At 30.9% G+C, this 20370-nt stretch overlaps 1 long non-coding RNA gene across 1 annotated transcript in view; it reads right to left on the reverse strand.

Moving 5' to 3' along the window:
• Positions 1-19878, reverse strand: part of LOC146994140 (uncharacterized) — a 61934-nt gene extending 42056 nt beyond the window's left edge. The window contains exon 1 of the long non-coding RNA XR_015044025.1: positions 19833-19878. This is a non-coding gene — a long non-coding RNA (uncharacterized LOC146994140). The remainder of the gene's footprint in view (positions 1-19832) is intronic.
• Between the last annotated feature and the right edge of the window lie 492 nt (positions 19879-20370).

Genomic DNA, 20370 nt, shown 5'->3' on the forward strand with positions numbered 1-20370 from the left:
CAGTCTACTGTTCTGAGTCATCAGCCAATTTACAAGTATACTTGAGGGGATAGCGTTTCACACTTCAATGCAGCTGTTTAACGAAGAAAGGAACCCCGCCTCCACTATAAATTTCCAGTGTCTCCCCAAGTTGAGTCAAATTCGGATTTAGAAGAAATCTCTCTACTACTAAACAACTGGTACGCTTTATCGAATTCGCAGGCTCGGCTCTGCATAACAGCCAAAATGTGGCTATCCTCATGTTGGACGTGGCGAAAGCCTTCGACCGCGTCTGGCATGAGGGATTAATTATCAAACTAATGAGCTACAACTTTGAACCCGAACTACTTCGCATCCTTCACTTGTTCATCACTGAGAGGAACTTTAAAGTCTGTGTCAACGATGCTCTCTCCACTGAAAGGAAAATTAAAAGCGGCATCCCTCAAGGCAGTGTTTTGGGACCTGTAATGTATATTTTCTACGCTGCTGATTTTCCCAAAATTAGCTCTACCAACTCCATCCTTGCCTGCTATGCCGACGACACGGCTATTGCCGTGAAATCAGCTAACCTCAACCACGCCATCAAAGTCCTACAGAACTTCACCCCATCCATCGAAAACTGGTGTAGCAAATGGAAGATCAAAATTAATGCAAGTAAATCACAACTATTGCTCATCAGAAAAAGAAAACGAAACCGCCCTGTAAATAACAACCTTTTCCTGTTTAATGAAATTGTTCCCATAGTTCGCCAGGCCAAATACCTCGGGGTCACTATTAATGATAAGCTTACCTGGACACCGCACATTAACAATGTCAGGAATCAAGCCCTGAAAGTCATTAATTGTCTCCTACCCATCTTAGGAAAATACTCCAATCTTGATCTACGCAAGAAACGACTTATCTACTTGACTGCTGTGAGACCCATCCTCACATATGCATCTCCTGCATGGACTGCGGCAAAACCTGCCGACATTAATAAACTGCAAATTGTGCAAAATAAATTCTTGAGAATCGCTACAAACGCCCCTTACTATGTGAGGAACTCTGTGTTGCATAGTGATGTACGTATTGACACCTTAAAAGATTTCGTGCACAAGAGCAACGAAAACTTTTTTCAAAAAGCATTTAACTGCAGTCAGTTAAACTTTTTTCAAACCTTAAACTATGAAATCCTTGTAGAAGACCAATTTCTACGTCCGTTTGCAGCATTTTCATTAAATGCCGACAATAATCATCCTACTTAATCTCCCAAAACAAGCAGCATCCTTTGAAGCCACAGTTCGGGAGGGTGGCCCCTCACGTGACCTAGGACTTAGAAAATTTCTATCTCTGCTTTGGATCACTCAGTGCTACTGAAATGACTGCACATATCTGTACATATTTTACTGATTATTTTACTTTATAACCTTATTTTTATTCTATCCAATGTGTATATATTCCTCAATAAGCTATTTACAACTGCATATTTTCTGTCAACTGAGCACTACTGAGACTGATGAACTCTGTGCTATGCCACGCCCAGTGCTCATAAATTTTGGACTTTGCAGCAATTTCACGAACTGTTAGTGAAAAACTCTTGTGAAATCCATTGACTGGAGCTCTTGCCCTTCAGAAAAAAATATGTTTTCATTATTTGAACGACAAATATTTTTAAAAAAACAAGTTTTCTTAGCCATCACATGACATGGCTCCACTTTTGACTTTCTACGCTAACATTGTATATTTGTAAATACTCATATTTAACCAAGATTCAATTATGGAACTTCATTCTGAATAATTATATTTTACTTTTGACTTTCATCATTTCAACTTTTTTGCATATTTGTATCTGATTTGTATTTTACACCACCCCACGATGTTACACTCTTTAGTGGCAAAGTGCTACACTTTCCCTTATTTACACATTTTGTCTCTGCGACACCTTTGTTCTGTTTTTAGTACTTCCAGGAACCCTTATTAAACGACAACTGGCAAAAAGCCTGCAATCCACGCAGGCTAAGTCCAGTATAACAGCGGAAAATGGAATGGAAAAACGTTGAGTCACAGTAAAACTTTCATCCAAGACTTTACTGTAAAGATGTCCATTGTCCATTTCGTTTTTAAAACGCTGAAACATCTCTTTTTTTTTTTTTTTTCTTTTTCCCTTCAGTGAAATTGTGCTATTATTATTGTCATATTCCAATGATATATAATACATCACCTGCAATATCTTTCTACATTTCCACTGTACTATAAATGCATTTCAGTTAATGTATAATTATTAAATATTTAACAGTAAAAATTATGGATATTCGAATATTTTTAGGAAATTCTTCGCAAGTTTACGATGAAATCATAAACAGGTAGAAACAAATTTTATTGATATGTATCCAAAGAGAATCCAAAGAAAATAATTGTGTAATACGAAATGGAAATTTTAAAATTAATCTAAATTTAAATACCCACTGTAGCAAAATATGATGATTCCCTTCCAAGTTTCAAGGTCCCAGAAATGTTTAATAATTTAGAGTTAAGCTTATTGATACTAACGTATATTTGAAGATGAGTACTCACACTCTGTCGCATGGATTCTAAAAGTAGTACATATAAATATTTGTTTAGGAAACAAGTAGAAAGTTTCTTTATAATTAGTAAAAATAAAATTGTATGAAACAAGTTTTGCGTACTTCGTAGAGAAATGCACAAAACTTCATTTATGAAAATAGGTTTTTTGTACCCCAGGTGGATCAGAAAGCAAAAATCAGTTAAGAAAAGCGGATTTATTTTAGGAGCATTAATATTTATGATTATTGTTATGTTTTATTTGCGTCTTAGAAAGCTATTTATGTCTCAGAAATTAATGACCTCAGATTTCCAGTCCTTACATTGCTTATAAATTAAGCAGTATCGATTTTTTTATATTAATCATTAATTTATTAATGACTAAAATATAAAAAATAAATATAATGTATGGGAACATATATTAACGGAAGCTATTTATGTCTTAGAAAAGTTATGCAGTGATACCGAAATGAAAGAGAATAATGTACAAAGGGATTTTATGAGTGAAAATCGCATCATTTACTATTAAAAAGTGTTAATTAAATTTTTTAATTTGCAAAACTTATTGAAATATTGCAATAACGGGGGAGCATTCTTCTCTGAAATATTCCATTCGTTCGTGGATTAAAAATAGCAATGTGATTTTCGTTCTTTCAGATGTTCAAATTCAACTTAAAACTATTAGGGCAACGCTGTTATTGATATGTTTAATATTTTCAGTAATTAATTTATCGAAATTTACGAAGTAGTATATACTTTTAGTTGTGTGATGCCATTTTTATTTTCATTATTATATTATTATTGATGATTTCACGTACTGAAAGCTGTGGAAAGTAAATTAAAAGCAAAAGTAAAGTAAATTGTAAAATTTCATTTCAAATAACCATTAGAAAGTAGTCCATGAAGGCGTTCTTCCCCTCAGGCAAATAGTTCTTGAGTGCTTTATTATTATATAATAATTCAATTCAATTCCTTTTAAATAACGTACAAATTTTTGCGCATTACTCAATTATACGCTTAAATGTTTCACGTTGTTAAAAAAAATTTGTAATTTACGATATTTTTTTCAAACGAAGAGAGATTAATGTATTACTTTCAAAACAAATTTAATGTCTTCAGAATTATCTTTTACGGATAAGTGTGAATTTTTGGTAGAAATGGGTAATTTACAGGTTAAGAAACACTACAGCTCTTCTCTTTTCTAAAGCAAATCAAGTAAATCCTCAAACGAGTTCTATGCTTTCAGATTTAATTCTCGATTAGGGATTTGAAAGAATTCCTAACCTGCATTTTCTCTGCAATGTGCGAATATTTTGAAAATTTTTATAAATATTCATTTACTCATTATTTCAAGTAAAAATATTCATCCATTTCCATTTCCTACCCCCACAAGTGAAAAAGTAATGAATTTTGATAAATTTAATGAAAACAATTTCATTACATTTACGCCGGAAATTAAATGAAATATTTGCCGCTTAATGTTTGAGCATCTGTGTGTTCGCAGCCTGTCGTAAAACTTCCCCCCTTTTTTTCGGACCTTGAATTCATTCAAAGATCCCTATACCGGACGGGAAACCTCTCCTTTCCAAATGTGGTGTCATAAATTCTTAGCGTTTCCTTAGAACGGCATTTCGACATGGGGGTGGGGCAAAGTCCTTTCATGCCATGGAGGTAGGAAAGGAAGGAAGGGCCAGTCCGCACTAGAAGTCAAGCACTACTTTGAAGCTTGGGTCACCAGATGGGGTGTTCTTTGTTTACATTCAGAAGCTCGCTTGACACGGTTCTGATAGTATTTCGGCACACGACAGTTCCATACAAATAGAAAAAGGGACACTTTCGCATGAAAGAGACATTCATAGTGTGATGGATAATAGCAATTTGTATAGTTTAGTGACCTTTACGCAAAAATCACATCTTGGTTATTTTTCGATAACTAAGAACAGCGCGATTTTGATTATGAATTAGTTTTATAAAATTCTAAGCTGTTGAACTACAAAAATATAGATTTTAAGAAAAATGTTATGCTTAAAAGAACGAAAAATACCTTACGGTACATTTAAAATTGTATACGTTTTTCGATACCCTTGATAGAGTATTCGCTACTTTTATTTTATTTTCCAAACGCCAAAATGTTTTAAATAAAACAAATTTTTTTCAGATCCATATATTATTGTTGCATATTATTGCAAAAAGCATGTATCTGCCTTTGACAGAATACATAAATATTCATTAAATTATTTATAAATGTATTTGAAATGAAGAATTTATTCACTTATAAACAACTGTGAAAGTACTGTGAAGAAATCTAATTATTAAATGTATCTAATTTATAATGATTATAAATGTTATCTAAATACATAATAACCTTAATATTGAATTGTAAACATAAATTGAAATCCTGTTGACAAATACTTTATAAAACTATTTAAGCAAGAATTGTTCGTATTGGAAAGCAATCTGTTAAAAGGTATTGTAAAGCAAATGCTATGAGATGCGCACTTAAGTAATAAAGAGTTTTGGAATATGTATTGTTGAAATGAAGGGTAAAAAAATCTGATAATTAAAAGAATTATTCCCCTTACATTTTATAATAACTCAGTTACAAGTTTTAAATAATACTTAAAAAAAAAAAAAAAAAAAAAAAAAAAAAAAAAAAACACTTATTTTATTTCCTTTTAGAAATGTTCAGAGAAAGTCAAGTAGTATTTAAAGTATTTCGCTAATTCCTAATAATCCTCTAATTTAAAATGAACTGAATAGAGCATTAATTATAAATTTACTTACATTTTTCGATTTAAAAGATGCCTCAGAAGCCAAAAAATCATGACATATTTAAGAAAGTATTTTAGGAAGAAGCTCTATAAATAGAAAAGAAATAATGCATAATTTTAATATTAATAATACAATAAACTTTGATCTTAATTTTTTTTGTACCTTAACCGAATAAAATCGAATTACCTTAATTTTTTTTTCTAATGTAATTAACGAAAACTTGTGAAAATATTTCATTCGAATTAAACCATTCTGAGAAAACTGTCCTGTGAAAAGCATAGCATTTAATTCCGTTCAGAATGAAATATTGTTTAAAAATATGTTGTTTTCATATACTTAGGACTCTGAAGTGTTGTAGAAAAAGAAAATATATACATTTATATGTATATTTACGACGTAATTACAAAATATTTACATCCGAACGCATCAAATCGAATTGAACTCAATCTTAAATGACCCAATGTTTTGGTCACCACGTAGGGATCGCCGGTGCTTCAGAGCAGGGTACGGGAGAAACTTGTTTAGGGTAACTCCATCTTACTTCCTACCTCCATGTTTCATGCCACAACTACTCAACTTACGTTAATGATTTTATGTCCTTAAGAAAGAAAAGCATGTATTCTAGAGTTATCAATTGATACTTACCAATGATTCTCCCCTCCAGCTCATTAATGTAAGAAACAGAGGAAAAAAATCGATCCGCCTTTAACTTTGCTATTTTTTAATGTCAATCGTGCTTATAAATCGAATATGTTTCTGTCCCTTACCTTGCTCCTTGGTGCAACTGCACAGGCTGCAAGTACCATCGTTTTTTACATTGTGAGAACTATACATTCAAACATGCAGATTCTTCCTTATTTAATTTCTTTAAAAATAATACAGGGTGAGGTTATTTGGTGGCAACAATTTGAAAAGTTATACGCCGTTTATAGCGAACCAACGAAATACATGTTATATTAAATTCTAAGAATCATTCACATTAATAAATTCAATTTCAAATTGAATAAATATTAGGACTGATTTTTAGACTTGCGCTTAATGGAAAAGCTAGTAAGAGATTCAATATATGCACAAAATTAAACGCTACCGGAATGACTGTATTATGAAAATTATGAACTGTAAATAATATACCATTATTTCTCTTAACTTGCATTACAAAACTTAAGTTCATTACAAACATTACTTAAGTTCATTACAAAGTACCAGAATCCTGCCTAGTTACTTCTTTGATTTATACTTCGAAAATATGTCTACTGATTATTCGATCATAACGCGAATTATACAGAAACAAATTAATATATAAAATAAGTATATTATAATAAATAGTTAAAATTAATTTCCACTTCCACCGCTTTTTGATTTGGGATTGCAAAAGGAGAAACCTTTTCTTTAGAGGATCGCCTTTAATAATTTTCAGGTTTGAGACTAAGGAATACAAAGAAAATTTCAGATTTTCCTCTTCTTCCTATCCCTAAACTGGGGTAGATCATGAAGTTATTATTTTATAGTCGAATGCTGGAATTTTAACTTTTTGCAAAAACTTGAATTTAGCTATTTCAGGTGCTTCCAAGGGCTTCCTATCTGCGTCATACAGAGAATTGCGTTACTGCACCATATAGGTAGGGGGCCCTTAAAAACTTAAAAGTAAACAAATTCTATTACCTACATATACTTAAAGATTCTAAAGTTAAAAGTAAATTGGAGTCAAATCAAGGCTATTCCTCAACTATATTAATATTAACAATCATGTAAAAGGGGTTTAACACAAAATTAAAACATATCAAAATTAAAATAAGAATTTATAGTACATAGTACAAATTCTAAACATAAAAATGAAAAGCAGAAGAATAAAAAATATAAAAATAATAATTAATCTTCTTTTATTGAAATTCTAATTCCGAACTTAGCAAGGGAAAATGAATTAAAGCTTCTTTATATATGTAATGGAATCCGTCTCTTAAGTTTAAACATGTAAATGTAGTTCAGCAGGACATTTAAGGGCCCCTTAAGCCTTCGGGCCCCTATGCGATGGCATTCCTTGCATATCCTTATTTACACCACTGGTAGGAAGTCACTTGACATGGATTAATAGAGGAATGACACAGTCCAGAGAGGTTTATTATAAGCAGTTACTATTTTTAGTACAGAAATTGAAAATACCTAAATTAAAATGATGAGTTAAGGGCAAAACAATTTTTTAAATTAGAATCTTGATTTACATAGTTTTTATCTATCAATCTCTAGATATACACTTAGCAATATACAAGAAACATTAAAAAGTTATTATTCTTTTTTCTGAGGTATTTTTTAAATATATATGCAGAAAAAGACTTTAATATCTATAGTTCAGATTTCAGACACAAACTGTCTGCCTAAAGAGATTTGGATTTATTAAGTTATGGAAAAGTATGCTAAAGTTATATTCCTTGATGGAATAATGCTGTTAAGGAGGGCTTTCTGATGGAAACTATTTGTACTCATGTTATGCAAGGGAGAATCTATGAAAACATGCATGCAGCAAATCTGTTCCCTGGGAATTGAACTTGGACTGAACTATCAGTGCTCAGCTGTCTTACTTGCTGGGCTGTGAAGGAAAAAAGATGCCTTCATGGATAACTTTCTATGAAGAACTGCCTCTGTTCATGTTCTATATAGGTAAAACCACGGAAGCATACATGGAGCGAATTTGTTCACCATAATTTGGAGTTTGTCTAACTATCAATGTTCGCAGTCTTACCCACCAGATTCCATGGTAGGCTATATATGTTACAGATACAGTTGTTAATCACATTTATGGATTTTATGCCATCTCAGTGTGTTCCCTATGTTCCAATCCTTTCAAGTGTGTATGATTTCAAACACGAAAGCAAGATTTCAATATGCAAGCAATAAAAATTGTTTAATACATAGCACTATTGGTATTATACGTACGAGAAAATAAAGCAAAGATTATACAAAATTCTGAAAAAAAAAAATTCATATGGCAGTAAACTATGTAACACCACATTTCACAAGTGACAATGTATTGTTTTCCGAGATTGTTTAAAGAATCTACCTGATAAGAACAAAAATTTTTCAATTTGTGTGAAAACTGTCACTAAATTTAGTTTGGTAATGACACAAGATTTTCAATGTATTTTGATAATATTAAAGAACTTTATTGCTCTGCATGTGATAGGATACGAAATCAAAATGTTCATGTTATGTCTGAAGGCATGACAAACAAACACACATACAGGCAATAGTTAAAAGAGGCAGAATAGTTTTAATTCCCCCCCCAAAAAAAATGATAATTGCTTATTAATACCATAGACTTGAGCCACAGTTATATGGCAAAACTGTTGTTAACAGATTTTTTTTTACTAAATTAGGTTAGATTATTTATATTGCATGAGGGTTATCTGCAGAAGGGGGGTACTTTTTTGGAGAACTTTCTTAAGGTGAGCTGGCTTGTATTACGTTAAACATGTCCAAAACCACAAAAACTCTTATGCAGCCAGCCCATTTACAAGGATTTGAAGCATCCATATTTAGGGATTTGCACTGGTGGATGTTTGTTTATAGTATGGAAGACACAAACATCTACAGAATTCAGGTATGCTTGAGATTTCAGTCTCTGCAGGGGTATACTGATAATCAGGGTTTCAGATTAATTTATTAAAGCAAAAACATGTGAAAATATCTGCTCAAGGAGACATATATCTTTGTGGAGGACTTTCTACAGGAAACTGGTTTGTATTTGTTTCATATGGAAAGCCATCCAAACACTCATGCAGTCAGCTTGCTCATTGGGATTTGAAAACGAGTCAAACTAACAATATTCAGTTTCTTATTCACTTGGTTGCTGGTGGGCTACTTAGAAAAACTACAAGAAGTAGGTATGAAATGTCAAAATTTGTATTTCAGCTTTTTTATCAGAATTTGTATTTTTATCTCGTACTCTTGCAGGGCAGTAATATTTTTGAATAAAGACTAATCAAAACTATATCAATGTCCCTTTTTCAACTGACTATTTTTGTTAAATTATTCTACTTACATAAGCATTTTTTAAAAATTTTAATTGATGACTATTTAATTATAGAGGTATAAAATATAAAAAGAACTGCCATCTTATTCATTTAAGTTTTTATATAATAAATTATGAAAAGCAAATTAACATGATTTCTTAAACAATTCAAAATTAATTTTTAAGATGCTTTTAATATATAAATACCAAAGGAAGATTCATTAGACAAAACTATTTCTTTCTCTGTTGAAAAAAAAAAAAAAAGTTTTTTAATTTTATATTTTATTCATAGACTTCATTGTTGAATTGATAAACAATTTAATTGCATTAAACTGTCACATATCTGTAACTTCTGGTTAATTTTAACACCATTAAATGCTACAATGTATTACATGTTACAAATATAGATTTTTTTATTTCAAGAGAAGTTAAAATTTACTGTATTACCATGATTGTTATTAGTGATATTTTGATCCAGCATTTATGGTGTCACATACACTGAATGTGTACTCATAATTAAACAAGTTAATAATCATTACTGAATATCCAGTATTATAATTTCACCACTGTATATAACAGGTAACAACTGCTAATGCCTAATTGAAACTTTCTAAATATTTTATGAAATGATCCCCATTAGCTAAGATATTTTTCAAAATACAGTCAAAAGTCGTTAATTCGGACACCCATAATCCGGAATGATCTATAATCCGGACCTCAAAGCTACAAACTTTCTGCGCATGCGTCGCGTTCACGCATGCGCACAGGCGTTTACGAAAGCGCATAAGACCCTTACAGCTGCGAATATGTTTGTGCGCATGCGCGTTTAATGTGTAACGGAGTTATACGCTAAGCTAAAGTTACCTAATTCAGTTAATGTTGCAGATTGCGTTGTTCCTTAATCTTCGAATTGGATCCGGCTTATTATTTTTTGCAGACTGTTAGAGCAATTTTATAAAAGTAAGCTTGAACTTTCGATTATGTCAAATAGAATTTCCGATATATATTTACTGATATGTAATTTGTATCTACAAAGCGAAAGTATGTTTTGAAATCCGAAATCTGTTTATCAATTTCACGCTGCGGATTGGAAGTTGATCTGTCAGCACTATCCTTATCTTCAGAGCAGATGTTTTTATTTTATTTGGTTTATAATTCCGTACTAAGTGTAATATTTCATCTCGATATACTCCGTCTTTGATATGATTTAAATCAAGTTCCTCGTCATTATAATTCGCTTTCGATAGTGAAGAAAGTGACCCAGAGGTTATTGAAAGCGAAAACATTTCGATTGACAAATTAGTCGGTATTCTCAACACAGCAATTATAGGACTTGAACAGCAGAACTTTGTAACTGAAGAAGAAATTATGTCTGTTTAATAGAATTAAAGAGAAAGTATTATCACATGAAACGAAGCAACTTACATTGAAGGAAATGTTTAATAAAGTAAACAAATAAATATTAAGCTTTTTCTTTTTGTAAATTTTGATACCTTTAGATCTTAATTGTTCTTTATTTCATAAATTACGGTTTCATATTTTTAATTTTGTAATTTCTGCATGCCGTCTTACCAGATTTAAACTGATGATCTATAATCCGGAAAAATCGATAATCCGGAATCGCCGAAGTCCCGACGAGTCCGGATTAACGACTTTTGACTGTATACTTCACTTGATAAAACATTCACTTCCCAGTGGCGAAAAAAATTAACATACATACATATTAATAATCCTTAGAAAAAAACCCTTTAGCCAGGTATATGTCTTATAGCAGCTATCCCTTGAATGCTTTGTGAGGTAAACATTCAACTTGATTTGAAAAATTTGTTACTTTTTAAAAAATTTTCCTTCCTCTCCTATCTTTATATATCTTCTACAACAGGGATTTTCAACCAAGGGGGCTACAGGGGGAAGAACATGGTCAGCCTTTTATTTATATGTTAAGTATTTAGTTTTAGTTCATGAATATCAAAATCTACTTTTGTTCAAGTTTTGGCAGTTATCAACATTTTCTACACTTTTGTTGTTTAATTTATAAAACAAGTTAAAACATAGTCTGAATATAAATAAATGTATATGCATTTTTCAAGAGTTGGAGAAGGGGATAAGGATTTTCTAGCAATGGCGAAAGAGATGCATGGGGCAGAATAGGTTGTTTTATTATTTTTAAGACATCTATGTTATAGTATTTATTATAATTAAAGCCATGCCTTTCAGATACTTTTCTAATTGATGAATTAAAGTAATATCCTTTTAATCTTCATTTGAAAACACATTACCATCATAAATATTCATCTAAAATGTGTACGTAGGAAGTATTTTTGTGTTTTCTGTGAAAGGGAAGGCCATAAAGTACTGTACTTCCTTTGTATTCTCAGATTAGTCATGCTACTGTAACATTTATGTTCTCAAAACCGGTGCACTGTATTATCATTTTCCAAGTTACAACTTTTCCAGGTTGACCAAAAAGAAAAATAAATTCACAAATGTTTTATTGCACAGAACTTATAAGTTCACAAAATGTTGAGTAGATACTAAAAATTAAGAAGAGTTGAAAACAGTAAAAATCATACTATGCAACCAACTCCAGAAACCCCCTGTTGGTGTTTAATGATATTTTGCACATGTTGGTTCATACAGACTGGACAAGTTTCACAAAGATTTAAGAATATTTGCAAAGGCAGTTATATTTCTGTATTAGCTAATTCGGTTTCAAAGTCATCAGACATCATGTCAGTAAGAATTGCATGTTACAATTCAGAAATATTCAAGAAACACAATTAGGTGTTTATCATGTTTCAAAATTAACAAAGCTTTTCAATAAAAAGGAAATAGTTTAAGTAAACTGCCAAGGGTTTCTTAATTCAACAATAATTCTTACTTACACGAATAAAGAAATAGCGGTACTGTTCTGTTATTGGGATTGAGTTCAGAAATGTATGTATGCGTTTATGTATGCATTTATGTGTTCATTGTATGCATAAGTACAAATATATGTGTGCATACAATTACACATATAAGCATATACATACCAACACACGTTCACACATTTCTGAATCCAGTCCCTTGATAATAGAACAGTAGCAAAATAACTTTTACTGCTTTTGCTCAGTTTCCAAGAAAGCATATTTCTTGGATGTACGAATTATAAACTTTTCTATACTTTAGTTTTTATAGCTAATAAATAAAGCTTTTCCTTCAGATTTTCAATTTTTCTTTTTCAGTTATAATTAAAAACATATTTTAATAGCAGTAAACTGAAAATAAAAGAAGCGACATACTGCTGTTTACAATAATGTAAAAATAAAGCAGTAATTTGAAAATAGAGAAATATGGATTTTTACTTGACTCTTAATCTATACAATCTTCTCATGTTAAGAGTAAAAAGCATGGAAAAAAAAAGAGGGAAATGAGACTGTAAGCTGTCAAACTATTGGAGTTATAGGAAAGTATAGTTAGTTGGCTGATCTTTAGAATATGGTAACTGGTAGTTTGGCGACATTTTGGAGGCGATAAAGGTTACTACCTGGGACTTTGGTAATAATGTGAGCAGTACTGAGTTCCGATTACGCATTATTTTGTGTGGGGGAAATGCGAGATCATGGGATATGTCATGTGATATTAATGGACGAATTGCAGTTCTTTAATCAGAAAAGGGGGGGAAATCGGGAAAAAATCTGGAAATTTTGTATTTAGCTTAATTCTCTGTTGTGTGAAACAGTGTTCGTTAATTTTTGGATTCCATGGCCCTAACTAAAGTGAATTCGAAATGGGTATTTAGTGGGATTGAAAGGGGTAGTAATAAGTGTTTTTTTAAGGTTGTGCGAGATAGAAGTAAAGATGTGTTATTAAGTTATTTATTTTACTTGGTACCTTGCTGTGAACTATAAGTATGATTTTAAAGATCCTGAAACAGGCGCACATACGCTTGCTTTTTATTTAGTGGAGGAAATAAGAAAAGTTTATCGGACACGTAATCAAGATTCTGAAGAAGATTAGGTAAGTTAGTATTTTTAATTATTTGAGGATATTATTTTTATGCATTGTTCTAAATGTAAGGAGTAAATAAAATAATATGGTATTATTGGAAAATTGTTATTAGCAATGATTTTTATATTTTAAGTAGTGTTTTTGAATTTAATTATATTTTAATTAAATGATAGTTATTTTGTGAATTATATGTTTGTAGGAATTTGGTATACGTTTTAGTTGAAGTAAACGTGCATGGAAATAATTTAAATATTTGACACTAAGTATTTGTAATGTTTGCGGTATGAATTCGTTGGTGACGTTTATAATATAATAGATAATTTAGAGGTAAAAGTTTTTGGATATTTTATTTATTTTATATGTGGAAATGTTCATATTTGGAAAGGGTATATACTTTTTCGCGATCAGGTAATTTCATATATGTTCTTTTTACCGGGTTTAAAGATTGAGAAAATTGTCATGTATTTTCGTGAAATGTTTCTAATTTATGAGAAAAAAAGCAGTGTACATAGATATAGTGAAGAGTGTGCGCAATGCCATTTTTGTGCAATTCTGGGATATTTTTTTAAGTAAAAATAAGTCGATGTGTACATGGTTTATGTGTATGTGTTATTCTGAAAAATGCGCAAGGAGTTTGCTATTGTGCACTTTTCCCAATTTTGCAGTGAATATTTGTCATGATTAAGTTATTGTTAGATAAAATTTCCAGCATAAGTGTTATTCGGCTAGTAGATTGTTGGAAAAAGTGTTCAGTAAATAAACAGAAAGAAACATGTCTTTACTTCGTGAAGACAAAATGGCGGCAGGGGAAAAAAAAATAGAGGGTTGCTGTAGGAGAGTTGGTCGCCAAATTTTCGCCAAAAATCACCAAGTTACCATAATTTAAAGATCAACCAGTTAGTTTTTTGCTATTGCATGGGCCTTCAGCCCACTTCAGGATTAATATAGGGATCAAACCTCACTACTGCATCACATAACAACTAATTCGTTGGAAATTTGGATCATTAGATATGTTTTGTATTTCCTAATGCAAATCACAGTACAGATATTTATAGGGCATTCATTAAAATTTGAGGTACATTATGAATGCAGGTGCTACCAGGATTAAAAAATTTGTCTTTTCTGCTACGCTGATGACCACTACACATTTCAAGAGTAATATCAACATGGTAGTTACACATATGGCACTGTTTGACTTTTTTTTTTTACTTATCAGAGATTAGCAAATAAGGCATAGTTTGAAATTATTATTCACACAATGTGATTTCTAAAAATTAAATTAGTAATTATTAAAAAGACACACAAATTACGTTTCAAATGACAATTATGTTTCAAAAGCAAAACAACAAGAGTTGCTTATTACGTGAGTAAATTATGAATTATGAGTCTAAGTTTGGCCATGCTTGATCTGTACATAAAGTATATGGCATATAATTATAAAAAAATAACTTCTAAGAAACAGTATATTCTTAATTTGTTTTAAGAATATGTTCTGAAAATTATTCAGATTTTTGAAGTTTTCAAAAAACAACACTTTTTTTTTTTTCACTTTCATACAATATATAAATTGCTATTTCAGTGTCGATGAAGTATCAGACTTTCAATACTCAGGTACATAAATTTCTATCCATAAAAATTGTTTTTTTACTTTTTCATCAGCAACTAATAACAGATTTTATTTTAGATATAAAAAATGCACTCAGATATATATGTTCTGCTTTACCACTCAGAAATAATACTTAAGCGAATTTTGTCACATGGGATATACTTTCACATCATTTTGAGTTTATTAACTTTCTTTTGAATATGGTCACTTTTATCTGGTTGCATGTGTAGTCTCCCTTTTCCTTTTAGTTTATTATCTGTGTCTTTAAAATATATTGAACTCGCATTTACTACATTCATTATATATTCTTTATGAAAATGAATATTTACACAAAATAATGCATAAGACAATTAACATTACATTAGATTACAGAACTAATTCTAAAATGGCTACTATGTGAAAGGCTATTAAATACTGCATTTTTAAAGTAAATAATAGAAGCATATTTCCATCGTAGTTATATGAGAACTGAATAATATGAGATTATAGTATAGTTAGTTATACGAGAATATCTGAAATATTTTCACAAGCATACACATAATGCTACAATATTTGGGTTTTCAAAGCATAAAAAGTTATAATACACATCCAGATATAAGTGTCAAAAGTAGCTAGGTATCTGATACATATGTAGATCATATGAGCAGGAATGTGATATATTAATACATATATAAAATCGAATCGAAAAGTAATTGGGTTGATCTTTACATTATGGTAACTTGGCGATTTTTTGGCGAAAATTTGGCAACCAACTCTCCTACAGCAACCCTCTATTTTTTTTCCCCGCCGCCATTTTCTCTTCACGAAGTAAAGACATGTTTCTTTTCTTTTTATCTACTGAACACTTCTTCCAACAATCTACTAGCCGAATTACACTTATGCTAGAAATTTTGGTTGATCTTTACATTACGGTAACTGGTAGTTTGGCGACATTTTGGAGGCGATAAAGGTTACTACCTGGGACTTTGGTAATAATGTGAGCAGTACTCAGTTCCGATTACGCATTATTTTGTGTGAGGGAAATGAGAGATCATGGGATATGTCATGTGATATTAATGGACGAATTACGGTTCTTTAATCGGAAAAGGGGGAAAATCGGAAAAAAATCTGGAAATTTTGTATTTGGCTTTATTTTGTGTTGTGTGAAACAGTCTTGGTTAATTTTTGGATCCTATTGCCGTAAGTAAAGTGAATTCGAAATGGGTATTTAGTGGTATTGAAAAGGGTAGTAATAAATGTTTGTTTAAGGTTGTGCAAGATAGACATAAAGATGTTTTATTAAGTTATTCATTTTACCTGGTACCTTGCTGTGAAAGATAAGTATGATTTTAAAGATTCTGAAAGAGAATGAAGAAAAGTGTATCCGCCACGTAATGAAGATTCTGAAGGAGATTAGGTAAGTTAGTATTTTTAATTATTTTTATGCATTGTTGGAAATGTAAGGTGGAAAGGAATTTGGTATTGTTGGGAAAATTGTTATTAGCAATGATTTAGTTTAAAGTAATTAGGATTGTAAGGTAATTTTTATTAATTGAATGTATGTGCTCATGTATATTTTAAGTGGTGTTTTTGAATTTAATTATATTTTAATGAAATGATAGTTATTTTGTGAATTTTATACTTGTAGGAATTTGGTGTATGTTTAAGTTGAAATAAATGTGCATGGAAATAATTTAAATATTTGATAATAAATATTTGTAATGCTTCATGTATGAATTCGTTGGTGACGTGTATAATGTAATAGATGATTTAGAGGTAAAAGTTTTTGGATATTTTATTTATTTTGTATGTGGAAATGTTCATATTTGTAAAGGGTAAATACTTTTTCGCGATCATGTAATTTCATATATGTTCTTTTTACCGGGTTTAAAGATTGAGAAAATTGTCATGTATTTTCGTGAAATTTCTTTAATTTATGAGATAAAACCAGTGTACATGGATATAGTGAAGAGTGTGCGCAATGCCATTTTTGTGCAATTCTGGGATGTTTTTTTAAGTAAAAATAAGTCGACGTGTACATGGTTCAGTGATATTTTAATGAAATGATAGTTATTTTGTGAATTTTATGCTTGTAGGAATTTGGTTTACGTTTAAGTTGAAATAAACGTGCATGGAAATAATTTAAATATTTGATACTAAATATTTGTAATGCTTCATGTATGAATTCGTTGGTGACGTGTATAATGTAATAGATGATTTAGAGGTAAAAGTTTTTGGATATTTTATTTATTTTATATGTGGAAATGTTCATATTTGTAAAGGGTAAATACTTTTTCGCGATCAGGTAATTTCATATATGTTCTTTTTACCGGGTTTAAAGATTGAGAAAATTGTCATGTATTTTCGTGAAATTTTTCGAATTTATGAGAAAAAGCAGTGTACATGGATATAGTGAAGAGTGTGCGCAATGCCATTTTTGTGCAATTCTGGGATGTTTTTTTAAGTAAAAATAAGTCGGCGTGTACATGGTTTATGTGTATGTGTTATTTTGAAAAACGCGTAAGGTGTATGGTATTGTGCACTTTTTCTGAATTTTGCAGTGAATATTTGTCATGATTAAGCAGTTTTGTTTGATAAAATTTCTAGCATAAGTGTAATTCGGCTAGTAGATTGTTGGAAGAAGTGTTCAGTAGATAAGAAGAAAAGAAACATGTCTTTACTTCGTGAAGACAAAATGGCGGCGGGGAAAAAAAAATAGAGGGTTGCTGTAGGGGAGTTGGTCGCCAAATTTTCGCCAAAAAATCGCCAAGTTACCGTAATGTAAAGATCAACCGAAATTTTATCAAACAAAACTGCTTAATCATGACAAATATTCACTGCAAAATTGGGAAAAAGTGCACAATACCATACTCCTTACGCAACACATACACATAAACCATGTACACGCCGACTTATTTTTACTTAAAAAAAATCCCAGAATTGCACAAAAATGGCATTGCGCACACTCTTCACTATATCCATGTACACTGCTTTTTTCTCATAAATTAGAAAAATTTCACGAAAATATATGACAATTTTCTCAATCTTTAAACCCGGTAAAAAGAACATATATGAAATTACCTGATCGCGAAAAAGTATTTATCCTTTCCAAATATGAACATTTCCACATATAAAATAAAATATCCAAAAACTTTTACCTCTAAATCATCTATTACATTATACACGTCACCAACGAATTCATACCGCAAGCATTACAAATACTTAGTATCAAATATTTAAATTATTTCCATGCACGTTTACTTCAACTTAAACGTATACCAAATTCCTACAAACATAAAGTTCACAAAATAACTATCATTTAATTAAAATATCACTAAACCATGTACACGTCGACTTATTTTTACTTAAAAAAACATCCCAGAATTGCACAAAAATGGCATTGCGCACACTCTTCACTATATGCATGTTCACTGCTTTTTTCTCATAAATTAGAAAAATTTCACGAAAATACATGACAATTTTCTCAATCTTTAAACTCGGTAAAAAGAACATATATGAAATTACCTGATCGCGAAAAATATTTACCCTTTACAAATATGAACATTTCCACATATAAATTAAATAAAATATCCAAAAACTTTTACCTCTAAATCATCTATTATATTATAAACGTCACCAACGAATTCATACCGCAACCATTACAAATACTTAGTGTCAGATATTTAAATTATTTCCATGCACGTTTACTTCAACTAAAACGTATACCAAATTCCTACAAACATAAAATTCAAAAAATAACTATCATTTCATTAAAATATAATTAAATTCAAAAACACTACTTAAAATATAAATGAGCACATACATTAAATTAATAAAAATTAGCTTACAATCCTAATTACTTTAAACTAAATCATTGCTAATAACAATTTTCCCAATAATACCAAATTCCTTTCCACCTTACATTTCGAACAATGCATAAAAATAATATCCTCAAATAATTAAAAATACTAACTTACCTAATCTTCTTCAGAATCTTGATTACGTGTCCGATAAACTTTTCTTCTTTCTGTTTCAGGATCTTTCAAATCATACTTATATTTCACAGCAAGGTACCAGGTAAAATGAATAACTTAATAAAACATCTTTATGTCTATCTTGCACAACCTTAAACAAACATTTATTACTACCCTTTTCAATACCACTAAATACCCATTTCGAATTCACTTTACTTACGGCAATAGGATCCAAAAATTAACCAAGACTGTTTCACACAACACAAAATAAAGCCAAATACAAAATTTCCAGATTTTTTTCCGATTTTCCCCCTTTTCCGATTAAAGAACCGTAATTCGTCCATTAATATCACATGACATATCCCATGATCTCTCATTTCCCTCACACAAAATAATGCGTAATCGGAACTGAGTACTGCTCACATTATTACCAAAGTCCCAGGTAGTAACCTTTATCGCCTCCAAAATGTCGCCAAATTACCAGTTACCATATTGTAAAGATCAACCAGTAATTGCCCTGCGTTTTCGCAATAGACGCACATTATTCGACTTTTAATGCTAATTTAGAAACATAACAGAACAAAATTAGCAACCAGATACGAAATAAATACAAACACATTTTAATCCCATTTTCCCCATGTATTTTCCTTTTCTCTTCAGCACCTATTCCCCACATGATATTTACTTCCGTTGGCATAATAAAATGTCGCCCATATCTTTAAAGGAGCCAAGTTGGCGCAACTAAGGCTGTTCTCCGAACCTAAAAGAGAAGATAAAATACATGTAGATGACATAGTGTTAATTGGTACAGATGATAAAAAAAGGCTCCATTGGCTGCTAGGGACAGTACTGGAACTCTTTCCAGGAAAAGATGGAATCATCAGACTTGTGAAACTACGAACTGAAAAGGGAAACATATTAAGACCAATCCAACTACTGTACCCTTTGGAATTGATACCAAATTACAAGAAAGTCATATCGGAACCTCAGAAGGTTCCGGAAGTGGTAGCTGGAAAACCTGAGCTTAATACTGACTCTAATGAAACTGTTCGCGTGTCTCGCTCAGGACGAAAAATAAAACCAGTTAAAAGACTGGATTTATAAACTTCTAAACAAACTCTTGAACTTTCTGTGTTTGAACTCTAAAAATAATTATTTCAGTTTGCATTCTAATAATTTGAAATATTTCTATTATTATGTACGTTATTTTTATCTCAAAATTGTATGTATTGTTACGAATATGGTATTTAAAAAGCTAATGTTAGATCAATTATAAATTAAATGGTTTTATTTCTCGCGCAGTGCAGCGCGTGACGAATATTAAAAGAAAGCTAAGCCGGAAAAATTAAAAATACAAGAGCGCGTGCGTTAAATAAATAAATATCTCTTTTTGATTTCGAGAAAGTACTGGAAAATTCTAGCGCGTGATTATAAAATCTTATAAAATGAGGAAAACATCTCAGTTTGTAGTAGTTGCTTAGTTTGTTGTTGTTTAGAAAACTGCTCTTGTTGATTGTAGCGAA

Source organism: Stegodyphus dumicola, chromosome 11 (assembly GCF_044657685.1).
Source record: "Stegodyphus dumicola isolate Sdum_Otavi_A_Nest chromosome 11, ASM4465768v1".
NCBI classification, from domain to species: domain Eukaryota; kingdom Metazoa; phylum Arthropoda; class Arachnida; order Araneae; family Eresidae; genus Stegodyphus; species Stegodyphus dumicola.